This window comes from Patagioenas fasciata, chromosome 2 (assembly GCF_037038585.1).
Source record: "Patagioenas fasciata isolate bPatFas1 chromosome 2, bPatFas1.hap1, whole genome shotgun sequence".
Taxonomy (NCBI): Eukaryota; Metazoa; Chordata; class Aves; order Columbiformes; family Columbidae; genus Patagioenas; species Patagioenas fasciata.
This window is the reverse complement of record NC_092521.1, coordinates 36392309-36413985: the sequence shown is the minus strand read 5'-3', so window position 1 is coordinate 36413985 and position 21677 is coordinate 36392309. Positions and strand designations below refer to the sequence as shown.

Genomic DNA, 21677 nt, shown 5'->3' with positions numbered 1-21677 from the left:
TGTTACATACATCTCTATCAGCCAAGATATTCTCTATTATTACAGTTTGTTCTCCCAGTTCAAGTGATAGCACTTAAAGATTGGAAGGGTTAATTCTTACGCCCTGTCCCTCTAGGACCACTTCATTACAATGAGCCAGATGAAGCATAATGCACATTCTTCAATTCAACAGCTAATCTGTATTAGGAAATAAAATACTGCCAGGATCTTTCTTAGCTTGGGTCACTGGCATATTCTGGTCGTGATCACACTGTATGAAGCAGTATGGAAGCAGTGGAAGCAGTATGAAGCAGTGGGGAGTTGCCAGTTCACAATACCTCTAGCACTGTGCTTACTCACAGACTCTCCTTGGGAAGTATTTGGGCTGGTAAAAGCTGATCCAAGCAAAAATAATAGCAGTGAACACTCTATGAATTTAGTCATTTAGATTATCAGTACCCTGGCACCATTTAATTTTCTAATTTAGTTGTAGTCAACATGGCTGAAGTTTCAGGATGCATTGGAACCAACAGCATAAACTCAAGGGAATTCAGCAGGGCTGGAATGACAACTCCTAAGTGTGAATCAACCTTTGTCACAAAATGCTTATGCCAACATGTTGTTAGAATGCCTAGCAGAGTTTGGTTCACACATCGTTAGACCAATGGAGAGCTTTTCTACTGACTTCATCTCTTATCTGAAGAAATTGCACCTTCAGAGTTTAAGCACTTCTGTGACATGTCCATCCTCCATTGTCCTCAAGGACATTCCTGGTCATATTTACACTGGTCTGTTTATTCAGTAGGAGTATTTTCAGTCTTCCCACAGAATCATACTGCTCTCCTTGGAGCTTCTCTTTACATCTCTTTATATCTGCCTTTCATCTGTGCACATGACTCCTCAGATGAAGTTTTCAAACTCACAGCTGGGGCTTTCCTTCCTTTTTACATTGATTAAATGGATCACCTACAGCATTTTCAGAGTTTTCCTATAATACTGTCATTCAAAGAACAACCCTTTCTTTATGCAACACTTACCATGAATGTTTACTCAAAACCAGAAGGTGGTACTGGGATGAAAGACAACTCCGTCCCCAGCATTTGTTGTGTGTCATAGTTCAGCTTTACACTGGCAGGCAGGAAGGCCCAGAAGAGTGGGTTAATGGAATGAAATGAAGCTGAGGACCTAAAGGCACCACTGTATAAGATTTGGAGATATCATTTTGGGCTAGGGCTAGTTTTGTCTTGTAGATTGAGTGACCATTTGTGGCCAGAGCAAATTAAATGTACTCCTGGTCTTCCAGTTTAGTTTCATGCAAAGGAATTAAATGTGTGCACTCCAAGATGACTCATTGATGGTAAGTGGGGAAAGCGGGGACATCAGTTTCAAAGAGCACTCCAGTTCTATACTGAAACACACCCATAATTTCATTATCTGGGTCAGGAAAAGGTCTGAGGATATCAGAAGAAATTTTGTAAGAATGTCTGGCAAATATTGTCAACAGATGGAAGCAGACAACACACACACACACAAACCAAAAACCAAAAAACCCCACCCAACCTAAACAAACCTACACAACAACAACAAAAACCCAAAACAAAAAAAAGCAAAAAGTTGTAACATTTACCTGAATGGCACAAGTAAACAACTACTCCTGCGTTGAAACACCATTACAAAGTAGAAGGACATCAAAATCAAAACACTGAGAAAGGAAAAGTCTAGAAAAAAACCCCAAACCAGTAGATACTAATTAGTAAGAAGCAAAACATTAAGGAAGAACATAGAACTGAAGACCAGGAGCTGACTCTTTAAAACACAAATCTAGTCTATGTTAAATGGTGTTCAAACATAGAATTTCAAGCAATTTTTTATAAAGAAACTGTTTCTTAGGGGAGTTGAACTTAGATTTGTTCTTTACAGTCTTAGTAGATATACAACACAGCAGATTATTAACAACACACATTTATTAAAAAAATAAAGCGTCATTAACATCTGTGTTTTCCTTGATCCACTTAATTAGGAAACATCTGTGGTGTAGTCAGTGTTCTTTTCACTAATTGCTTAATATGGGACAGGATGATATGAAACCAAAATATGTCTTTGAGAGATTTTAGCTCACAAATTTATCATGCATATGTTTTAAATGTTTTAAAAGGTGCATTTTCATCTTAGAAAGAAATCATACATCATAGAAAGCCACCAAGATATAAGATGTCAGCTGCTTCTAGCTTCAAAACAGAGACTTTTTTCTTGATCAGATGGTTTTTTTTATAATAATTTTGGTGAGTGAAAGTAAAGCTAAAGGATGGCTTACATAGGGATGGTTTACATAGACTACACTGAGAATTTTAAAATATTCATGAGTGAAATTTCTTTCTTAGGAAGGTATTGTACCTAGGTCTTATGACACATGGGATTTTTAAATCCCCTAATTTGGCAAAGTGTTATCCAGTATTTAAGCACAAGAGTGTAGATTAGGGAAGTTCAACATTAAATCTGAACTTCATGATTTTTTTGTTGTTGAAACATGAACAATATTCATTTTTAAATATTCTTTTCTACCATATATTTGTTATGGGTAGTAAAAGAAAACAAAATCTACATAGTGCTACTTAATAATGTCCAGGGGCAGAAAAAATGTAATGCATTTTTCTCCCACTTACAGAAAAGCGAAAGAGAGTAAAAGCAAACTGAAGAGAAAGCATGTTTATGAGGACAAAAATGTAGGGAATTAGTTCAAATGTAAGTGTCTGGGCTTGACTGAAAAAAGACCATGTCAGAAACAAATATTTTAAAATAGTGGTTTTATTTCTTCCCTAGCAATAACTGTTGCATGACATCTCTAGCAAAAGCTGTTGTTTCATTTGCACTTTTATGTTCTTTAAAATCTTTACAGAAATAAATTAACTACAAATCTGTGACCTAAGATGCCTGTAAGGCATGGCAGATCAACTTAATGAGTTCATATCCTATTAGTACTTGATTAATAATTTTGATTGCCAGATAACTTCTTTGGTTTTGTACTTGTTTTTGGTAGACAAATCATGTAGGTTAAGGTAGAGTGTTAACTTTTTTAAAGGGATGGACTGTGAGAATGAGCTTTTACTGCTCTTAATATCCTTTTGTTTTCTTATGGGTTGGTCTCAAATATTACTTCCCTTTCTCAGTTCTCAATCTCTGGGCAAAATAGTACTAAAAAAAAAAGAATGAGAGAGGATTGTTTGACCTTTTGTTAATCTGTATTCACAAGATTCTGTCACTGGACCGTTGAAAAGTTACCAGAGAAGGATAGGATGGTGACGACAGGGGGAGAAATGGGAGGCAGAGGGAAGAGTGGAGTCAGGGAAGAGAGGTAAGGAGTCAGTCAACGGAGCCTGTTAATTTTAAGAGAGCTGTATGACAGATTTTGTTTGGGGAATATAGACTTTCTCGCTATTAAGTGACCAAATTATTTTTCTTTTCGTCCACCTTGGACTGAAGAATGATAAGGGTCCCCAGAAGAGTAAATTAGAATTTGATGGCTGCGGTAACAGGGAGGCTGAAAAGTCAATGAGGTTGTTAAAATAAGCCTTTCCTCTCATGTATTGCCATACATGCCAACACCAAGTGTTCCTGACACAGTGAGAAAATAAGTGTGATGAAATTCCAGTTAGATCAGTTTAATTCAGTGATGAAGGTGGTGTTCAAAACAGCAATAAAAAGGAGTGAGAGAAAATATCAAAGCTGCTGTAAGAAAAACTTCATAATATATGGATAATGACATTGAAAAAAATCTTGGTTTTTTTTTTTTTTGTTTTCCTCCTGGTTCACACGGAGTCACAGTTCTGATGTGTTTTCAATTCACAGTCCCCTCAGATTTTAACAATGTATTCAGCTTGTGTCATAATTAATTCTGAAAGAGTGACAGCTTCTGGTATATACAATTAAATGTCACTACATGACCAGTAAATTCATGTCAAGGTATCTAACACAAAGTCAGAAGAGTATAAGGGTATAGAAAATCATATGTGTAAATAACAACAACAACAGGTCATCGAATAATTAAATTAAAATTGTCTTAAATTATCCCTCAATTACGAAGTGTGTCAACCTAAAAAAAACAAAGGTGACAAAGTTGACCGTATGAAATATCACAAGCATTATTAGACAGATCTGATATTCTTTTAGCACTATCTTAGGGCTAGTTCCCTTCCTCTGGCTACACTCAGTTTACATTATTAAGAACTAAAAGCGACATAAATAGTTATCTAATGCAAATCTTACTCTGCGTCTGTAGAAGACAACACTTCTCACATAGTCAGGATCCTAACAGTTTTCATGGATAAAGGGCTTATCTGAGATAAATTTGGACAGTGTCAATATTTTTATGGTGGCATTCTGCTCTAGAAAGGTTCATTAGAATGTAATAAGGACAGTTTTCATGTTTCTCATAATTAGGTCTGAGTCTTTTGCACATAAATAAATCAAAAAAACAAACAAGAATTCATGGGCTTTGTTGTACATTGTGCCTAGGGCAGAGATTGTGGGAGACTCCTAAAAAACAAGGAAAGATGATTTATCTCTATTGAATATGTTTATTGCTTATTATTTATATCTTTTCTTAATCTAAGATTTCAGAGTATTTCTTTCTCTGAAGAAGGAACCAAGAAGATGTCATCCTTTTGCTTTTTAAGTAAGAGAGTACAAATGGAAGAATCAGCAACTAATGACCTTTTATAGAGTCAAAAACTTGCCATACTATGGGCATGTTGCATGTACAAGATCCTTCCTTAATAATGTTAAAAATCTCCTGGAGTGCAGTGGCACAACCAAAACTACGTTATTTCCCACTGCGGGATCTTGTATCATGAAGTATCATGAAGATAGGAAACTTGAAAAAGCAGTTGTAATCTTAGGAGGTATCTTGTGAAATATTTCCAGTAGATCTGATATAGTAATGCCATTATCAGAGAGCTTTTTGAATAAGGGAAACTTCAGAAGAGTCTCCCAGTCTGATATAGCTGTGCACTCTTTTGCTTATCTATCTTTAGACTAATTCAAGCTGCAACGAGAGCAGAGGAAAGCTACCAGCAGATCAAAATAATTAAGAGTCAAGCATGTAAGAGAAGGAAAAAAAAAATGCTTGGCTTGTTTTTGAGTGAAAGGAAATGACTGTTCAGAAAGCATGTTTTTCTCTATCGGGAGAGAGAGAAAGGCTATGTAAACTGAAGGATGAAGCTGATATTGAAATATTTGGGTGTAAAATGGCTTGTAATTTATGTTGGATGGAAGATTCTTAATCATCAGAAGATTTCTAGCTCAGTCTTCTCGTATCATAAATAGCTGTTACAAAATTCCTCTGTGGTTTCAAGATGGAAGTCAGTAAGTGTATTAAGGAGAATAATACATGATTATGTGTGTATTATATCTGTATGTACTGCCTAGAAAATGGAATCCATTATTCACCCATCTTTCCTTTATTTCTTCAAATACTGGCTAAATCATAAACCCTCTAGCTTAACAAAAATGCAATGGCTTTTCTTTCTGCTTTCCTTATCTATTTTGTTCTTAGATGTACTCCAGAGTTTGAGGGCTGCAATCCTACTTTATTTTCTGCTAAAATTCTTATTTCTCAAATAATAACAGTAGTCCAGCAAAAGAGCCTAAGATTTAGAAATCTGGCTTTTAATAACACCCTGAAGCCCAGCCAGTTCTACACGGTCAGAAGAGCCAAGTTGCTTCAGTCAGGCAACTCTCCTCTGAGACCTTCTGATGATGAGGAATAGACGAGGAACCTTTTTTATGCCACTCCACAAACCCCTGATGTACATACGTTTTGAACACTTGTGTGCCATCCTGTTTCCCCCTCCTCCATGTCAAGAAGGATAATGTAGCAACAAGTACATGTTTGGGAAAGGATGCTCAGGGCTTTGGAAAGGCATGCATCCATGAAAGGTGCAATGAATTAGGATGGGGCTCTTCAGCCTGGCAAGAGATGACTGAGGAAAGACATCATAAATATATATGAAATAAAGGAAAGGTGAGTATGGATCAATTGCTTACTGCTTCTTCCAGTGAAAGAAAAAGAGTGTTAAATGAAGCTAGAATGTGACAGAATGTGAACCAGAGAGGGTGATTCACCAGTAGCATGAAGTCAAGCTGTGTATCTCCTTGTCTCAGGATGCTGCCAGGCCTGGCCCGGAAAATCTCTGAGCTTTCAGCTGCTGGAGATGAGCTGAGTATCCTGGAGAAGCATCATTAAAGCCTGACCCGGTCTTACACTTTTCCAGTCTTCACTTCTGCCAGCATCAGTTGGGCGATATGGAGTTTTGTTTTGACCTGATACTTCTCTGTTGTTATATTAAATCTGCTAAAAGCTGGAAAGGGTTAGTTCAGCTGTGGAACTTGCAGAGAAAACATACTCTTGTCTGATTCACACAATTTTGTGTGCTGATGTGACCACAGATCTTCTGCAAGTTATGTACCAAGAACAAAAAAAGGAGTATTTCCTTCCTGACTGTCCCACAGCCAGCCAGCTGAAGCTGCTTGAAGATGCAGCACAAAACCAGCAACACAATCTCTTTTCATATTCATTTTTGATAAATTCAGAAATTTGTCTCAAGACTATTGCATGGCATTTCAACAGGGTCTGGGAGCAAAGATCAAATAAGGTTTCTTCCTATATCCAACATGCTGCCATTTTTTGTACAAAAGGCATTCGTTACAAATGTGCTCACCGGTATACACTCTCAACTGCTTCCTTCCTTGAAAGAATCAGTTCTAATTCTTGTTTTTCCTGCTCCGCGAGCCCCACAAAACCAAGTTAAGTAGGAGTTGCACTGCAGCTAATTGGAAGGAAATTAAGGAGATTTAATTTATCCTTCTATTTCATTGCAAATAAAATTGTTCCAGTCAGCTTCTCACATGCAGTGCTGGTGAATATGTGTGACAGAGCAGACTGAGCCTTTAACTGGTGATTATTCATAAGAAACAGAAGACTTAGCTTGCATTTCAGATGGCAGGCTGTGCTTCTAAGGCTTTGCAGGAAGAGAAAAAAAATAACTGTTTACTTGCAAGCTGAACATACTTTGTGTAGAAATTATGAGGAGATAATCAGTGTGAAATCCCATGCTATGGTTTTCAGAATAAAAGCACAATTTATATTAATTAGGAGAACACTGACTGTACCTTTGCCTTTTCCTCTTTGAAAGCACCTCTTTTACTGTTTTCTCGGTATTTTTAAGCTATAGGTTTTATGATGCACTCAGGGTTTTTTTGGGTTTTTTTTGGCATTATGTGGGTAGAAAGAGTTTTGATCTTATTTATCTCCTTTTTTCTTTTAATCTTTTCTGTGTGTAAAGAAATATAAAACAATGACACAGCGGAAAGATGTTTATTTAATCACATCTCTACCCATAGTTCAGATAAATGCATTTTCAATAGTATTTAGGAATTTTGACTTTGAAGATGTTTGCCATCCATTTCCTTGAAGCCATCGCTAGCAATTTGAACATAAAGGTTCTTCTTTTTTTGACACACCATTTGTAGTTCCCAAGATCTACACCTGTTAGTTTGCTTGATCCTTGGAGCATAGAACTTGATTTCCCACGCCTGTTTAAAAAATTATCAGCTTGAAGACCAAAACTAATCAGGCAGCTCCTTTGGTTCCAGTGCACCAAGCCTTTATGGCTATCTGTTATACCACCGGTTTTAACCGGGACATTTATCCAGCATAGAAATTGGGAGCTACTGTAAAACTCTCCTATCAATAGCAATGTTTGAAATATATGTCTTGGCCTCCTGCAGTCCAAGCATTGCAAATTGTCAAATTATATGTGACAGACTGATCGTGATTTGTGTTTTTCATGACAGGGGAAAGTGTTTTCCTCACCCTGGGGAAAAGAATAAAAGGCATTGAAGTACATTGAGAGATTGTTCTAATCCCATTTAGCTGTTGTTTTGCAAAATGTTAGTTTGTTTAACAGGCAGTTATGAATGTCTCCCAAGGTAGTATTCTATTATTGATGTGGGTCTTTTCCATATTAATACAGTGCTGCATACCTTTTATAAAAATTCTGTGGTTGCAGAGTCTACCTGATGACTTGCATTAATGAATGTTTTTATCTATTAAGCTAAAGGAAAATTAAAATGTATTTTATGGGTTTTGCCTGTGCTGCTGTAGTACAAAGATAAACCCATTCAGCGCGAGCTATGCAATACCATGCTTCGCATATGAAGGAACAGCTGTGTCTGTCCATGGTGGAAAATACTTGTGGTGTGAACGGTGAATGAGGTTTGGCAGTAGACTCCAGCGTGAATATATTGGACACTGAGGATAACTGTGCTGGAGGCATATTTGAGTACCACAGTTGCATATATGCAGCATAGGCCTTTCTTCTTAGGCATGATTATTCATCACATAATGACTGTGTTACAGCTGTTAGAAAATATTCTTCTCTTTTTGTCACAGTGTAGAATAGACAACATCTGTTTAAAAGATCCTTAAATATATCTGATGCTTCTAGAAAAATAAAAAGAGGAACAAAGACATTGAATCACATTTTTTCAAACAAATACAAGGTTTATAATTTTCTGTACTGGTTATGTAGTGGAACCAATAGCTAGTGGTCCAATTAAAAATAATTAAAAAAAAAAGCTCAAAACCTCATTACCCACTGTTCCTGGCATGTGGCACAAAAAATACTAGGTAGGATGGAACCTTATTAAAAATAGGCGCTTCACATTTTTGTTTAAAAGCACCTGTTCAGGATGATGTTTTTAAGGATCTCACCGAATTGGCTAAACTTGCTATTTTCTGACATCTTAATTAGATATTTGTATCTTAATTATTTATTGTTCATAATCCAAAGCCGCTTGTAGATGAAACTTGGCAATTGTGGTTAATCACACATTCTGTGATGAATCTTGAGTGAGAGTTAACAGCACTCTGCTTCAAATTGACCAGTGTAAGATTAATTTTCACCATGACTAATATCTAGTATTTCTGATTCTAAAAATTTTCCAACATACTTGTCATTTCTCAGAATATTTTATAGGTAGGACTTCATTTAGATTGATCTATAATTTTTTTTTCTGTATGTATGTAGATGGATGTACTTATATGTGAGAATTAATGCAAAAAAAAAAAAGTGAATTAAAATCTCTTGGAAATCTGAGAACACTTAGCAATCCTGAAAACATACTGCTTAGCATGAAACTGATGTAGTTTAGACTGACATATTTGTCAATGATACAGCTCTTTTACACCCTCTTGGTGAGTATTTATAATGATCATACTCTAAATATAGTATACTGCAATGATTATAGATCGTATTTTTAGAACTCAAGTCTAGTATTGGCTCTACTTAGTTTACTCTAGACATAGATGTTTATGCTCATCACCTGGACATTAGTAACCTACATTCATCAATTTTCCTTTTCTGTGATGTTTTTTGAAACTCTCATTGTGTCATCAAGCTTCCTTTTACAATTTTTGGAGTCTAAAATTTGACACTTGACCTACCTCCCTCTGTCATCATCTTTGAAGTGCTAGTTTATTGCACAGTAGCATCCAGTGTACCTAGACCTGCTTTGACAGAGCCAAACATTCCATCACTTGGGTTTGTGTAACTGAAAGAGGAACCTCCCAGGATGATTCTCAAACTGCCATGCAGCACTACACCCAGACAACAGCGAGATGCTTATAAACTTTGCTGTCATTTTCTAGCCTTGCTATTTGGTCTATCACTTGGAAAGGGGATTTGATGAGACAATGTGGAGACAGTTGCAGGAAACCCAACTAGTCCATTGGGGAAGCACTCAGAGATAATGATGCATTTCTGACACCTGCATCCACTAGTCATCAGCAGAGGAACGCTTCACTTGACTGGGCTCAGCCTGTCCACATGTGACCAGAAGTCAGTGAGGTTTTCATCTGCTGTCAGTTGGAGCACCGCTTGTTAAGATCTTATCAAAGAGCAGCGCTGAAATGATAGAATAATAGAACTGTCACTGGAGACACAGTCTGTTCTACTTGGAAAATTCATTTGACCAAGTTTGAAGTGAAAGCACTTTTAAATTATAACACATATGACCTTTTAAGAGTTTCTGTACAGCAGCAGTTACAGCTGATCTATTGTGTAAAAGTAACTAACTGCACTTACTCACATCTTCTTACCAGTGCTTGCTCTTCTTGTCAAGAGTGTAAAATGCAGCTCTAATCAGATGGTTCAGGTCCTCACCTGCTGTGAAAGACTTGTCAAGAGGAGACTGAGCATTGCATTAACCAGACTGTTCCCTTCTGAAAAAATCCCAGCTACCTGTCTGGGATAATTTTAACTGTCCTTCAGGCCTAGCAATGACCATTATGGCTCAGTGTAGTTTGATTTAGAGAAAGAGTAATGCTAAAAGCCTATAAATTTATAATCATACTTCTTGTAAACTCTCCAATGTGAGAACTTCTCAGGTAATAGGGAAAAAAATACCCTTCAAATGGAAAATGTTGTTTGTTCTTTTTCAGGGCAGGTGGTAGGGGATGCTCTTGTGGAGATAAAAATGGCTTTTATTTCCTTTCCCTATGCAGAAGATCAAAAGAAAAGTAAGCAACTGCCAGACTTAATGAGCCATGCTGAAGGGCTGCATCCTGATGGAATTAATGCATCATTTATAAAGTACTTCATAGTAAAATGATTTAGCGAATCACATATCACTTTGATGTCTTGTAACACTCCTCCTTATTAATATTTATGCCATGAATTCAGCAGTTACAAATGACAAAATCATGTATGCCAATGATTGGAAGAACATGTTGTGGGGTCACTGGTGTGGAATGGTTACAAATAGAAGAGATGGGAAGAATCAGTACGCACCACAGGTTTTGGGACCTGAGAACAAGTCCTTGACTTGGAATCAAATAAATGTCACTCAATGTGGTGGAGAGACAGAGATGGTCCCTGGCAGGATGTACACTGCTTTTGAGTTATGCTACTCTGCTCATTCCAGCTGGTGCTAAAAGGCTCTGAGCAGCGACCTATCAAACCTGCTCTTGCCAGAAGCACCAGGGTCTGCAATGCAGATCTGACACAGAAGGAAACCAAGAACTAAATTATGTCTTTCCACTGGACTTCCGTAAAGGGGAACGAGTACTCCCAAATCACCTGTTCAGTTGTGGCTGCTCGGGCCCTCTTTCTAAAGATAGTGTCTTTGGTTACTGCTTCTTCAACCTCCTACTACATTGTAGGAAAATGGAAAATGACTGAAATAGGATTGCTGAATAAACACAGAGCTACAACATTTCCTTTCTTGTAATGGTTGGAGGAGGCCAATATGCTAACGGTATTTCCTCAGAACAGACAGAAAATACCTCTTTCTCTTAGTAAAAAAAGAAAGTGTGATGGCCTAACATCTCTTTTTAGTAAAGATCCTATCACTTTTTTTTCAATAGGGCTTTCAGTCTTTTGTAAGTGTACCAAATTGCTCAGTCCCGTATGCCAATGGAAGAGACCTCGTTCTAGTGCAAGGTCTGTAGGGTACTAAACAGAGCAGTAGTTTCCAATCTTTTCCTTGAGACACAGGACTCCTGAGTGCTCAGACCTGGGCCTCAGGTTTCTCAGCTCTTGCAGTGGCTCAGATATTTTCCTCTGATTTCCATCCAACTCTAGGAACTCTGGCCTCTGGCTTAACATCTTCAAGCACAACTTGGCAAGCAAGCAATGAATATAACGTCAGCTACATAATTTCTTAACCATAGCCACTTTGCTCTCAAAAAGCCACAGATGAGTCAGAAGGCTCTGGAAAGACATATAAGCCCTATGGCAGAGCCTGGATTGACCTATTCTCCATCTTTCCATAACCAGCATTTCAGGTTAGGCGAAGTTCTTCTTTATTTGTCTCCTCCTGGCAAATTCTTATTAAGCAATGGCATGCTTAAAGTAGCACCTTCTAAACATGGTCTCACTCCTCTGTCTCCTTTTTCCATACATCCAGACTGAGGACCTGTAGATATACAAGTTATACTGTTTGGTTCAGCAATTAAATGCAAATTCCCGCTCCCTCTGTATGATTTTGCCATTCACTGTAGCTCTAAAACATTCTTCCTGGACGGAAAAGCTGTCTGAAGTATTTCAGAGGACCCTGCTTTGAATTCAAATGGATAGGAGTCCAGAACATAGCAGAAAGAAGTGGAATTCCTACTTGGAGCCAGAATTATCCTAGCCTATCACAGAGGAAATTTGGCACTGAGTTGTGTCTGGATTCATGGTGCGTCCCTGACATTTGTTCTTGAAATCCTGTCTTTTTACCAGTATAGTCAGTTTTGTGTAAAATTTGGCTAGAACTAAATGTACCAACAATTCTGGTGTGACAAGTTCCCAAACTCAGTTTTGGTAGCTCTGCATCACTTCACTGCATCAGGAATAGCTTAAGAAAGACTTTTCTCTCATTGTTTTTGTATTTTGCCTGAGGATAGAAAAGTATTATCTTTCTCCTCTTTCCTCAGTGAATGTGGGGATTTATTATATATCTTCCTTGGCAGCATCTAGTTGCTATTGGAGACAGCTTAATAAACATTTTTTTCATTTCCTGTGGCCTGCACTACATTCTCTAGGAAAAAGTGGGAAGAAAGCTCTCATACAAAAACTCTAGGTTGTTTGGTACAAAAACACAGGTGATGATTCTTTTGACCTCCTCTGGCAGGCTGCTATTTACTGTTTCTACTGTTTTCTATCTATATTTCTGAAAACTTGCTCTTTCAACAAGTTAAAAGCTCACTTGGTTTGCCAGCACACTCTAATGGAAAGATAAATATGCCTTCTCTTTTTCCTTATCTGTAGCATAAAAATAGACGAGATTATCGGGATTTATGTGGAGAAATGTGGCTGACTTCTAGTATTGGATTGTAAAATGAAATTTAGGATCACTAAGAGCAAATGCATTTATTAAAAGTCTGATGAAGTATTTATTTCTGAAGGTCAAACATAAGAAGTTATTATCAAAACTATTTAAGAAGTTATTATCAAAACTATTTTTTTTACTTTTTTTTACTTTTTTTTTTTTTTTTAATTAGGGCATTTGTCATTTCAGAGGAAGCAGTTACGGTGTAGATGTAAATTTGTCTCATCATGAAATTACATTATAGGGACAGGAAAATACTAAGATCTAAAAACTCTAAGCTCTGATAAATTTTCTTTTAAAATACTTCTGTAGATTCTGAGTAACTAAGAGTATGTGCACAGAATCCTACTGATTTGAGGCATAAAAATTAGACTTCCTTAAGTTAACCCATTCCAGGGAGAAGGTTCTTATCTTAAACATATTTTTACTCTGTTTGGTATAAATGAAATTTCTGATGAGCTTATTTGCTTTTGCACATGCCTTTACTGGCTTACACAGGACTTGAGTATCATAAGAAGCATAAAGGGGAAGAACAAGGCTCTGAAATGCCCAACATGCAACCAAAATGTGGAGATCCAGAAGTGTCCTAAATGCTGTGAATATCTGACCTGGGGATCAAAACCAGTCCAGACCTAAGGAACAAAGGGTAAGCTCCTCCAGCCATTCTTAAGAGTTACATCAGATACTGCCTGGAAACTCTCTTCTCTGACTATTTTCTAATTAAGAATTCCATTCAGTAGTGAACGGTGCAGAGGCTGCAGCAGAGGTAAATAATGCTGAATGAGAGAGTGAAACATTGCTTGGTCAGCCTTTATAACTCACATGCAGAGCCTCTGGATAACCCAGATGGTACAAAATTAATGTATTTCAGTATTCTTGACAAGAGGAAACAAGGCGTGGACTGCCATTACCTGAGTCATATTACAGATATTTTAGAGGTACATTACACACAATGTCCTCCACAGAGATTAATGATGAAATGTAGAAAGGGCTCTTTTCCTCAGTGCACATGAATATGACTGGGGTGTGTGAATTATGTCTGCTATTTGGATCTCAGTATCCCAGCTAAAGATTTTTTTTTTCAGGGAGTCTGACAAGAATACTGATCTAACATTCAGTGGGCTATAGATACTACTGGAGAGCACAGAGACTGCTTTGACAGGTATAGCTGCAGATCTTTGATCAATAATGGAAGATAAGTCTCAATTTATGACAATTTCTTCTTATTCCACTGCAGCCAGGGAAATCACATTCAACTCTATTTCGGCAGATGGCAGGGCAGAAAAAGTATTTCTAGCGTGCATAATGGATTGAAGAATACCATTATTTAATGTATTTTAGAGAAAAATAACTGTATCTATTTAGATGTGGGCTTATTATAACTTAATTTCAGCAAAATTAGAATGAATATAGTTTATTCAGAATGTCTTCATTATGCACTATTTCCCAGAAGAATCAACAAAGAAATAAATGTGTCTTACAATGTAATAAAAAAGTTTAACCTGCTATGATATGACTAAGTGGAGAAGGATTTTGAGAACTTAATTTCAAGCACTGATTGTTTAACAGATTTATTAAAAGCTCTTCACACTTCAGTAAACTTTGTATGTTGTGGCTTTCTTTCATTTCCTCCTAGACAGGTCAAATGGGAATATGCAATGCAGCATCCCTCTTTAAACAAAACAAGTATTATATTTTTTTTATTAAGACTTAAAATTGAAAAAAAAAATCTGATAATACGATTCGGGCAGCACAGGCGTATGACATGTATCTCTGAATTCATTTGGAGATAAAGTACTTAAAACTGACAATTATTTAAAAATCTGCTTCATATTAACAACCATATTTCCAGACCACAGTCATTTAATTACTACACCCAGTGTGTTATCTCTAAGAAGTACAATTGTTCATTCACAGAAATCCATCATGGCACAACATTTCTCAAAACTAAATTGTTCTTTTTCTAAATTTGTTCTGTCTAAAAAACAGAGCTCTGATTAAAAAATCTTTAAATAGTACATAGGTTCACACTGGAAAAAAATGGGTGGGTAAAAAAATACATAGCTGAGAAGCATATAATTTCTGCATTCTGCAGAAAACTTAATTACGTTTTTTCCATTTCCCTGTAATTGTATATTTATTTTGTTTTCTGAGTAGAGCGGTATTTTTAATACAAAAATTTTACTGATAATTTTTAGAGAGCTTGTTTTATTTTACTGAATAACAGTAGTATTTACAAATCTACTTAGTAAATAATGCATGTAATTGAATTCTATGCTGGGGGTTTTAGAACAGCTCACGAACATAACAAATATTTCTGTACGAAACACAGGATGTGAACTGCAGTTTCTTTGATTTTCACCTAACAGAAAATTGGTCAAATCTGTTTCTCTGTCACCTTTGCTGAGATGTATGCAGAACAGACACAATCACATAAAGATGTACCCAGTCATTAACGAGAAATAAGAAATTTAATTTCTCACATTTTCTCCAACTCCTACTTCTCACATACTCTCCTGTACTTGCCAGCAGCAACAATAAGCTGTTGTTATGCAATAAGTCAATGGAAGGCATCCAAAGTGAGAATCCTAGATTATCTGTCTTCACAAGTTTATTTTTTATTTTAACATTTTTTTTGTTAAGAGCAAAATGAAACTTTTCCAATAGTTATTTAGGTTGTTTTAGTTAATTAACCAAGCATGTTACTGTGTTACCTGACACCAGGAAATGAAGTTGTTATTCTGGACTGAATTTTCCTCAGAGTATTTTTCACAGTTCGGGAGCTGGTCCTGACCATGTCTAACTTCTTGATCACTTTAAATGTGAATATTGTGGACCTACATCATGTTCTGTCATTCTAGACATCACACTAATAATAATTAAGGCTCAGCTTAAATAATGAAGAAAGTCAACAAAAGCAAATGATTTATCCTAGAAATGACAAATATCTATGGCTCATAGAAATTCCATGTACCAGTGGGCACACAGGTCAGGCTTAAGAATGTGTACAATTCTGGTATAAATAAGCTGAGAAAAGCAACATATATGAAATCTATACTGCTGATGTTTTTTAAGTGGTCATATTTTAACCTAATTAGCAGGAATAGTTTATTCATTTGAGCCTGAGGTGCAAAGATATGTTTAGACCTAAGAAGCATGAACACAGCCACTACAAGGACAGCCCTACTAGACATATGCTCCAATGCTAAATGAAAAGTGTCGCCTACCCATCTCTCCCTTAGCTTCACTTTTATTGACTATCAGATTGTACATAGATACTTCCTGCACAAGCTGGTGAGTGCAGTGTTTATGTTAACTAACTGCCCATGCAGCTCAGAGACTACTGCCAATGCAAAAGGGGTTTGTTAGATGATGTTTCTGTAGAGTCTTGAAGGATTACACTTGTCCTAACTGACATAGGGCAGCTGTGTACATGTACTACAGCCAGATGAAAGTTGTTCTCCAAGTCTTGTGTTCAATAAAAAAAGAATTTATTAACTTCATCTCATTAAGTTCTACACAACCCAGTTTGAATGTATTTTACTTTGAAAAACATGTTTTATAACAAAATAAGAGACAACTCAACTATCAGCTAATTTTACCAAGCTTTAACTAATTTTCTCTCCCTAGGCCAAAAAGACCAGATTTACCCAGTGTCACTTGGATACTCTAATTCAAATAAATCTAAAATACTGAAGGATTTTTCTTACACAGTAATCCATAATACATTTCGGAAGACTAAAACAATCATGTTTAAGTTCCTAGAAATGAACTGTTAAAGGCATGTTCTATAGTTAAATAGTACGTATATCATAGTAGAACAGCAATTATATTCCGCACTAGTCTATACGTTGCTTTCTTCCTTGTCATGAAATTCCAGCTGCAATGTAGCATGGCCTCAGCTTGACTTCACAACCTCCAGGTTCTCCAGACAATTGAGTGTGAAGATCAGGTAACTTACCTTAGTGGATGCTCTATGGCAAGTGGGAACATCACTGTTGATTTTTTTGTTTTACACTGTGATCTGGTACCATCTCTAAATTAAAATTAATTTCTCTGTTTTAAATTGAAGTTTTCTTTCATTTTATTTAGATAAACCTATTTTTTTTTTAGAAAAACCTATTTTTCCTCCTGATCCTTATTTCATAGATCTATTGACAGTCTACTTATCCTTATCAGATGTATGAAACACAGGACAGCTTTATTATCTTCTTCCTAATACAGCAAACTTTCCAGATGGCAATTCTGTCCATTACCATAGCAGCATTTTTCATCTGAATGTCTAAACAGGGACAGTCACATAGATTTTGTTTTCATTATGCCTACATAATAATGAATGCTAACTCCTGGGATATTATAATGCTACCAAATAGACCCTCCAAGGAGAACACCATGCTTCTTCTAGAGCCATCTTTCTGGCCATATGACACCTCCCAATGATGTGAAAAGCGTATCTTCCCATTCCCATTGAGTACATATTCCTAGCAAAAGATAATGAAGAAAAACAAACACTTTATTTTAAAAATGTCAGTCTCTTATAACTACATCAAAAGCTGAAAGTCTTCCAAAAACTGAAGAAAAAAAAACAAACAAACCTGCTTTCTTAACGCAGATATATTACTAATTCTTCTCAGTAACTCAGATCTTTGGAAAATAAGTTCAGGGAGCTTTAACAAGCAGCAACTTTCTGAAACTTCAGCAAGTTATTTTAAACAAGTCTCTTAGTTTCCTCCACTTTGCTGAGTACTGGGATTTTTGTATCATTTAGCTTCTTTAACTGAATTATTTTGCACACCACAATCCAGATTTTGCAGTATCAACAGCTCATCATGAAACAGAGCCAATACAGCACCAGGAAATAGCTAAAGCAAGAGAAGAAACAGATTTGTTTTATTTTACACACATACTCCTTAGAAATCAGTGATGAGGGTAAAGAAAGTCCAGAACACTTATAAGCTTTCCTAAAAATTGTTTGGATGAAATGCATTTCATATTTGTGAAATTTTCCACAGTAACACCAAAACCACAGTAATGCCAAAACCTTACTTTCAGTCAGTTTTACTGCACTTGACCTATTCCTAAAAGTATTTTTCAAAGAACAAATTTAGAAGATAGTCAACACTCAGGCTTTGAAAGTAGCAGGAATCATTAACAAATCAGTATCCTTTAACAGTGCTATCAGAGATGGTGTTTCCTTCTCTTTAGAAATACAATTAATATCCGTGTTTAAACTTATTAATGATGAATACTAGGTCTACATGTATATGCTGTGTATATGTGTATGTAAGTCAGTTAAGAGCAACTAATTTTGCACACAAAATGCCTTCTCCCAGGCTTACAGGAACAAAATACAATTCAGACAGTCTTCACATTGCAAAGCACCTCACAATTTCATAACTCTATACAGTTGTACACTCTTGTATGGGTAAGAAAGGATTTGTCCATTTGATAGCTCACAAGACTAAGGAAAAAACACTACAAAAGACATGAATAAGATAACATATGTAACTTACATGTGAAACTCCTTTTGTGCTTTTTAGCTGCCAGTAGTGAGGATTGTAACATTTAGAATACCTAAGTGCTTAATCTAAAAAAAAAAAGAAAAAGAAAGAAAGAAAAAAAAAAAGGTGGTTTTACAGAAAACTTGGGATGATCAGACTCCTATCTTTCTGTTTGGAAAATCCAAAATGCATTATTTTCTCACTGCTAGAGGGTTCTTCTTACAGTTGTGGAATGAAAATCTCATCTTTGAATGATTTCTTTCAACTTCTTAGAATTTGTTTCTTTTATGTGTGTATATCATACATCTCCCTTCTTTGTCCCTCAGCCTCCCCTAGAATACCACATGTCACATAGCACTAAATTAAAAGGAACTTTCTTCCATTTCAAGTGAGTAAAACTGGAGACAGATGTGCTCTGGAGTAATAAGGAAATCATGGAGATTGAGAAGTATTTCACATTACTTACTGCCATGTTTGTAAATGTCAGAGACCACTGGCAGATGGAGAGGTTCTTTTGTGTTTAAAGACTTTACTGTCCACAAGAAAGACATGAAATATTTCCATGAAGATGTCAAGGGATGGCACGACGGTCATTAATACCAGTGTACTGAATGAGAAGGAAAAATGACAGAGTCAGGAATGCTTGTAATGCTGCAGTGCAAATATGACCTGCACCACAGAGCCCAACAGCAACAGGGAATCCTGCAGAAACTGCGCGCATGAGTTAACTCCTTTTCTGCCACCTTAGTCTCTTCCATTTTTAAGTGCTTCTTATCTTTCCCCAGCTTGGACAAGATAGAATATCAACAGTGAACACAGTCTCAGATATCACAACATAAGGAAAGAAAAAAATGCTGAAGAAATGCCTGCTACCCAGTGTTGTGAAGGTACACCTGCTCCCACCTCTTTCATAATACTCTCCTAAATATTAAAGATTTTAAAGAAACAGGGAGATTTATCAACACTTTGTTACACAGCATCAAAGCACCAAAGGCAGGTAGAATCAAGAATAGTATAGTTTTTACAATTAAATATTGGGAATGTTTCAGATACATGATCACCAGGGAAGCTGTGCAGCCCGAGAACCAGCTCCAAAACATCTTCAAGGTGTTCTGGCCTGGCCAACAACTTCTGTATGGGAAACAGAAGTTCACAAAAGTCTTTAGACTATATAACAGGAACTACTTCATCCAAGAAATGTGTTCGATAGATACACTAAAATACAGAACAGCATTAACCAAAGACTAATGTTCTGTTGATTCTATTGAAAAGGACAAGAAGGGGTGGGTGAGCAAGTTCTACTCACGTTGTGCTGGGGTTTGCCTTCTCTTAAAGACCAGAAAACAGTGAGAACTTCATAATTGCAAATCTCTAGTGAGAGAAGTCTCTTTCTAAGGCACTGGCAATCAGCTGCTTTGGTGTCTAGTAGCTTTTATTATCAGATGGATATTTCTTGTCTAGACCTTTGTAGATGGGTTACAATTGTGCTTTTATTAACATGGTTTCTCAGTGCCTGCCAGTAATACTGCAGGAGATATGAGTGGCAGCTGTCACATGGATGTTTTTCCTTATCATCTTTCCAAAGTAGAAATTGTTCATGAAGTAAAATTGTTTTGTTTAGTAAATTTTATTTCATCATACGTACATGCTGCAATGTGCTTGTGTTAAATAGAACAAAGTCAAAGAAATGATGGCTCCTAGCTCCGGTGGGAGTTCATTTCACTGGCAACAGAGCTGAAAATCTCTTTTTTCCTGCATAGGCTCTTACCCTTGGGGTGAAAGGTTTCATTGCAATTGAGGGTTTGCCCACAACTTAAATGGGAATATACCTGTTTATAAGACCAAGCAATTTTTAATTTACTGATTTAATTCATTTTTGTTCTTTGACTAATGGTCAACCATTTTATTTTTTTTTAAGCAAAAGACATTCTGTGACAATTTTTTCCTTTTGATTTAAGCATCTGAGTGGCTGGATACACAGTGATGTGGTGAGATTCTGTAACTATTCAGGGCTGTCCTGAAGAACTACTGGTCTATCAACTCACAGTACTCTTTTGCTGCTTTACAACTTGACATTCATTTTGTTTTCCTCTCTACTCTTTTCCAGGAGAAAAACATACCTCCTAAACAGAAAAGGCTGAAAGGACTAGGATGGAAAGAGTTTCAAGGTTCTACAAAATAAAGTTGAACACAGGACAAAAAAAAAAAAAAAAAAGATAACTGAATAAATACAATCATATTGGTCCTACTTTTTGCACCACTTTTTATCCTGTGCATTATCTTGCTTCTACCAGTTTACTTATAGATCTAAATGAATAAAGTACAATATTCACTTTCAGCGTGAAGTATTTCCTGCAGTCAGTAAAAATGGATGCTATTAAGACAATTGTATAGTTATTTCGGAGAATCAATGAATTACTAAAATTTTGAGTAAAACAACAGAGCAGGTATTGATATTGGATCCAAAGTACTGCAATCGTGGAGAAATATTGGGATAGAAAGATGTTAGAGTCACCTTTCAACTAATGAAAGCTGAACAATTTCCTAACAAAAAAAGAGTGCCAATGAGAAAATGCATGTTAATTTAGGACACTTGCAGTTAACAGCAAAGTAGTAAAATAGAAGCAGAGAGGGCACACTTAATTCTCTCCTCATTGTTCTAAGTTTACTATATAAATAAATAAATCCAACCCCTTAATGTAGGGAACACACTGAGTTACGGGGCATCTATCTAAATGAAGACCTGCTCCTGTATCACCTCTGCTTCCTTCCTTATGTCTTATCTTGCAGTCAAGTTGTTTAAGAAGGTTGAACACTGCACCGTCTTCAATGCTTACCCAGTTCAGAAAGAACCTCCACAGTCAAAACACAGGTGGATCACATCTAATGTTATACATGTACCCCCCACTCTATATATGAAAAATAAGACGGAAGCATCAGATTTAGTTATCATGGGCAGAGAACACTGAGACTGTGTGACATACCGTAATATGAATGTCAGACAGAATAATTCCAGCATAGTAACAGGTGTCTAATCAAAACTGTGAATCACACAGATCCACTCTTTTCTCACTTGGAGAAGAGGTTCTTGTTTCTATGCTAAAGAAAGGAATTATGCATTTCCTTTTTCTACGTCTCTGAAAATGTAAGTTTGAACAGTGAAATATCACAGCCACATATAAACTTGTTTTAACATTCCTATTTTCTTCCAAATATTTCAGTGATTTATGGATTTACACTAATCACACTCAATTTAGACTTTGAGATACCTAATTTTGGATTAATACCAGTATTTTACTGCCAGTGGCTGTTAACAGTCTTGCTACA

The 21677-nt window shown here is 36.4% G+C and overlaps 1 long non-coding RNA gene across 1 annotated transcript; it reads left to right on the top strand.

Moving 5' to 3' along the window:
• Positions 1-13330: 13330 nt before the first annotated feature.
• Positions 13331-20590, top strand: LOC139827359 (uncharacterized). The gene is made up of 3 exons (XR_011737887.1): positions 13331-13495; positions 19136-19237; positions 20458-20590. It is a non-coding gene; the product is annotated as an uncharacterized lncRNA (long non-coding RNA).
• Positions 20591-21677: the final 1087 nt, after the last annotated feature.